Here is a 6178-nt window from a genome sequence, read left to right as displayed (position 1 = left end):
TTATTTGAAAGGTTTCGAACTCCATGAGGTGCACCGAAAACTAGAAAAAGCCTGAATAAGTCATCATACATATGGGCCACATTATTCTCAGACTAAATATCAATTTGAGAACATTAATTTTCAATATTGATATTTAAAATGATACTCAACATTGAAAGTTACGTGTCGAAAATACCAAATAAAATTTGTCCTTTTATTCCAAAATACAAACATGGTCTGAAAACATAATTCGGCCCATAATGACCCACGGTTTCCCATTATAAACTTTTCGAACATGAAAATTATTTTTCACATAATTTTCAGTGTGTAAATCATAAAACTAAACTTTAATACACACCAAAATCACTGAAAATAAAGGAAAAAGGGGCTTAATACTTAGTTTCTGCCTAAAAATCCAGCCCAATGCAACTCGTTAAAAGCCCAGCCCAGAAGCTGATTTTCTTTAAAAACAAAAAAAAGAAACATTTCTGGTGGGCTGTTTTAACCTGGGGTAGATCACGTAATCGCCTGTAGGCCCGTTAACATCAACACAGCGCTCGCAGACGCTCACGATCGTCCGATCAAATTGGATGGTTCAGATCCAACCCGACTGGGACAACACTCCCGAACACGGGAAGCCCTAGCCCATTTCCTTCCTCCTGCCGATTTCTCCGCTCCCGAAATGAGAGAGACGACCGCGCGACGGCGCCGGCCGCCTGGTTCCATGGCGACGCGGTGGCTGTGCTCGTCAGAGCAGCGCAGCGGACCAAGTCCAGCGCGCTCCTCCGTCGAACATGGCTGCCGGCGTTGACTTCATGGTGCTCGGCGGCGAAACCGGGGAGGCAAACACCGGCACTCAGCGTTCGCGTCCTTAAGATGGCATCGCCGGCAGTTCCTTTCCGCGCGCCGCCCTGAGAGACGACGGCGTCGCGGCGTCGGTGCTGGCGCACGGCTGCAGCCGCTGCGGGACCGACGTGGCGTCAACAGGTGAACCCCAAATCCTTCCCTTCTTTGATTTCATTCTTTTGGGGCTTTAATTTGAGGAATTCGAATGGGAAATTTCTGGGCTTAGGGGAAAATCGGCATGAGAGGGTTTCTCAAAATTTGCAATTCCAAAATTCCCCTCCTTCTAATTTCTACCCAGGCCCAATTAGTACGAATTGAACATGAACGTGATAAAACAGCGACAGAGAACATAAGTCCCAAACCTCACTGATTAGCACTAGATTGAAGCAATCGGACTCTTAACCGAAACTTTCACCCTAATCATGGCTCTTTAGGTGTCAACAGACCAAATTGAGATCTTAATTACAAGCAATTATCATAAATCATGAGTAATTAGACCCTGACATGTGTGATTATACCTTTAAAGGGGCTAATTGAGGTTCTAACAGAGATTAGGAGTGCTCTGATACCAATGTTGGAGTAACACTTTAAGATCAAACATTATCATACCCTAATCTCGTGATAAGAACACCTTTCATTAGAGCGGAAGCATGAGAACTTACGGATGTGTATGAGCAAAGTACAGTGCCTGCTTGATGCAGGCATGATGTAGACCATGGCGTTTTGAAGACGATCAGCAGAAGCGGTGCCGCGGGCACTGGCCTCGTGGCGGCCGGCGAAGGACATCGGTCTTCCAGCCCCTTAGCACCTCTTTAGGATCGGGCAGTTAGGTCGATAGGCAGTGTTTGTTGGTCATGATACGTGCTATCTCCTTGTTTTTTATATCAGGTGCTGGGGTTGGGGACCGGGTCCACAACAGTTGGTTTAGAGGCCTCCGATCAAGGCTCCTACGTGAAAAGGTATTGGGTCAAACCCCCTTCTCTCGGTTTGTTACCAGAGATCAAATTCCAACACTAGCTACCTCAGCATGGCACATGATAAGTACTAGACCATGATGGCGCGCGTTGCCGCACTTGTTAATTTTGGTGGTAGACTTATCTTAATTTAAATGATCCGGTCTATATAGTCACAATGCATACATAGGTTAAATTTGCATGAACCGGTCCATATAGTTGATTTAAATATGTTTGCATATATGTGTTTGCAAATCTTTAGCTTGCTGCTCCCAACACAATTTCAGATAACAGTAATTGGTTGGGCTGGAATGTACCTTCGCATGGTAAAGCAATATTGCAAGGAACATCCAAGTGTTGTCTCCTCCTTGCTCATTGTGATATGCTGGCAGTATCCAAGTGGTGAAGAGTCGTATATTGTCACTGGCATTTGGTCATGCCACTTATCCCACATCTTATTTAGTTCACTGATCTACTCTAAAAAATATAGCCATCCATAGTAGTACATCCCAACCCCAACTCATATGCTTGGTCTGAAGTATCCTAGCCATGCATGGTCTTCATACTGACAAGAATGAGAAGCATGTTAACTCATTTGGGTATGACATACATTCTTCATACCAATTACTTCATCTAAGACGCATAAATTTTCTTCTCATGGGGGCCTAAGTGAAGAAACTGTACGTGCGACTTGCAGCTAGCTTGAGCAAATGCATCTGAACTTATCTTAGATGAAGGAATGAGACACAAAAAAAGGTGGGAACTGAGAGGTGAACATGAGGATATAAGACGATCTCCAAGTTTCAACTTTAGATGTCTATTGCATGAATTCTCTGTCGATCTGTTAAACCAAAAGTAGAGTTACCGAATCAATAGTTCAGTTTATAATGTTAACATATTTAGTGTAATACCCGTGCATCAGCTGAACATTTGTGAGCAGTTAAGTTTTAACTGTGCATGATAGAAGCAAAATCTGCATGAGCTCGCAGCCGACACCATCTCTCAAATACCAAAAAATTGCAGATTTACGGGTGATCGATCTCCCTTACAGTACGAACAGAAAGTAGACACCAACTTCACCATAGCTCGGTGGTCTCAATCTGTGTGCTAACCCTCCAGAGCTGTTGTTTAATTAATTAAGAAAGACCAATATAACTTCATTCTCTGCATCCCCAAAAGACAAGTCCTTTTGTTAAGATCTGTACGTAATTGTAACCATCATAACCTAAGAGTGTAGAAACAAAAGCAAACAAAATCAAGGGAAACTTAAGCAATCACCAGGGCAACTTGTTACCAAATCATAAATATAAGCAAGTTGAGAGATCGAGAATTGTGGTTGTGAGATCTGGCAGTGGACTTCAGGAGGAGATTCATGGAGTTGAGAACAGAGCGGAGAAAGAATGCCTATCTTAAAGTCAATCTCACACCTAGATTATTCCGGTTACCTCCCTTGTCGATGATCTTCTCTCCACCATCCAATGCTGCAGCAAGCAGGTGCATGCGGAACCCTAAGGATCATCCTTGGCGAAGGGGAGAGAGGAGTCTTCCACCACGGCGAGGGGAGAGGAGGAGACGTTGTCGATGGAGAAAAATAGGAGGGGGTTAGGAGGCCACGGCGCTGGGCTGCGTTCGAGAACGTAGTTACCCTGGCCCACAGTGTGTCGGCCTAGTTCACAGAAAATCGCCGAAGTCGTTCTTCAGAGTAGCGGCCCAGGTTACGTTTGGTAGCTGTCTCGCCGTAAAAATGGGGCAGGGATGGATGACACAGGTGATTCAGGCCGTGCATGTCTGAATCCAGGACGAGTGAGAGTGTCTAATCGTTGTGGAGAGGTATAGCTCGCTACGTTTTACTGTTTTGTAATTGGATTGTGTCAGGAATACAACGAGTACCGCATGTCTTGTGAAGTGGGGATAGACATATGCTCTAGTCAGTTTCTCCTTGTCCTAGAAGTTGGTATTTTCAAAATTAAGGAGTCTCTATATCTTGCCTGATGAACCATGCGAAGACTACCCTAGTAAGAAAACAACATTTCTGCGTGATATTGCCTATATAAAAATAACTAATATGTCCATTCTCTGTTTCTTGTAGCAAATTAAGTGCTTCTACACTTTAGGGTAAACCAAACTGTACATATGAGATAAATTAGCACACCAAATATAATGTTATAAACAATTCTTCTAGCAATGTCATTGTCTGGTATGTACACATACGTGAGTTCTAGCGAAACTGCGCAGGGGCACCCAAGTGCGGTGGCACGCATCTGCGGAAGCCGTCCATCTGTGCCGTGATCCGGACACAAGTTTGGGGAGAAATGGTTGAAAAATAGATGGAAATTCTTAACTATCTTAATTCGAAACAATGTTTATTATGTATAAATACTTCCGCGGCCCTGCTTATACATGTGTCTACCTATGCATATTCTACATTTCCTGTTCTGTTACAAACCCTGTTCCACGACTTTCGACCACTGTTCATCTTCTTCTTTCTTCGTCCCTGTCTTGTTCTTATGTTATGTTCCAATTCTGTTTTCTCCACTTCTTTTATCTCCTCTCATCCGTTCGTGCTGTCCAATGTGCTCTCTGTTCCATGCATCATTCTTCCCATGCAAAATTGACTGCTGCTTTCCCAAGTTTTCTGTTCTCTTGCCTTAAATACGCATCCTTCTATTCTTCAGTACTTGCATCCTTATACTGACAAAATTCAAGGGATACACATCAAGTGCTAGCAGCAAACTATTTGCAGAACTGAGACTGTGGAACTCACGGATGTCAAACTTAGCCTCGTCGAAATGTTCATGGATGAGGGGTGAGGGACTACTGGAGAGGCAAGACGCCACCACAACGAGATTGACCAGATTATCGCGAGGACGAAGACGACACACCCTTTATTAGTAGTTGTGAGCTCATCAACTATCTCTCCAACTTAGGGTGATTGCCAAAGCAAATAATAACTTGACCACGATGGTCGCGGCGGCAGTGGTATCGCCACCACACACAATAGAGAAAATCATGGAGTTTTAATTATACAATTGACAACCTAATTAAGTGATAAGTTGTTCTCGCCTTGGCACATTCGCAACGCACGATCAATTGATCACTCATGTTGTGGTGGGATTGGATCACAATTCAGAAGTAGTGATCTAAATGCTCTTTATATTTTTACGGAGGGAGTACTTTTTTTTCCGATCATAAGTATTTTCGCTCCTACATGAAAACAGTGCATGAACAGTGTAAACAATATTTCCTAGTTCTACCTTTCTGTCTAACCTGGTCTCCGATAGATAGAGTACCATGTGCATAGCAGTGTATACCTAAGCATTGCACCACGGAAAACCTCGGTGTCTCTATCGTATTCAAACAGACATTTCATGGTGCATTGGCTAGAATTTTTCTTGCAGGTGCCTTCCCTTCATAAAGCATAAGCATCGACAATGCTTGTTCATCAGCTGTCCTTTGGCAGTAGGTTGTTCTACTTTGGCAACCGGCAAGACTTTATTTCATTAACAAGGTGAGCTACTGAGTGAAACAAAGTTGTGCAGGTCTATATATATAGGACATCATGCGGGGTGGCCGGGCAAAAAGAGGCGCGCTACGAGTAAATACTCATTAAACTATATGTGCCATAGGGAAAGACAGACGATGAGCCATCCAAGCTCCGTTTTTATTTAGTCCGCGTATTAGCTTCGATCGAAGTCAAGCTATGTAAACATTGACAAAGTTTATAAATAAAAATATTAACATATACAATAACAAATCAATACCATTATATTTATTATTGAATGTATTTCACATCATATAGATTTGTTATGGTAAATGTTTAGTATTATTTTCTACAAGCTTGGTCAAACTTTACGAAGTTTGACTTCAATCAACTCTAATATGCAGAGTAAATCAAAACGAAAAGAGTACAAAATAGTCTCCTTTTGGGGTTCCGTGTCGACCAACTTGACCGGAAACATTGCAGAGTAGTAGTGCCTTAGGGGCTGTTTGGTTTTTGCAGAAAAAAATTCTGTGCAGACCGACTGCAAATCAAATCCTGTGCATACCCGATCCCGATGGGTAACACGTGTACAGGAACAACATCTGACAGCCGCCTGGTCGTGCGCGCCTCTCCACCACGACGGCTTGCTCGCGTCTCGGCTTCGAACGATACCATGCGCGCATCACACAAGAAAACCCTCGGTCCACCATCGTGGTTGCCTCCTGCGCTAGCGTTCCCCTCGTCCGCCACAGCCACACCCCAGATCGGCGACCGATGCCACAACGTTTTTGCCTGAGACTCCACCCTCCCGGCCCCCTTCATGCTCATCCATAAGCAGCAGAAGAAGGCGGCGCAGCGCCAGCGCCAGCAGCAGCCTGCGGCAGCTGGCAAGGAGACAGAGCTCTTCACCCTGAGCTAC

Source organism: Triticum dicoccoides, chromosome 5B (genome assembly GCF_002162155.2).
Source record: "Triticum dicoccoides isolate Atlit2015 ecotype Zavitan chromosome 5B, WEW_v2.0, whole genome shotgun sequence".
Lineage (NCBI taxonomy): Eukaryota > Viridiplantae > Streptophyta > Magnoliopsida > Poales > Poaceae > Triticum > Triticum dicoccoides.
This window is presented reverse-complemented; position numbering follows the sequence as displayed.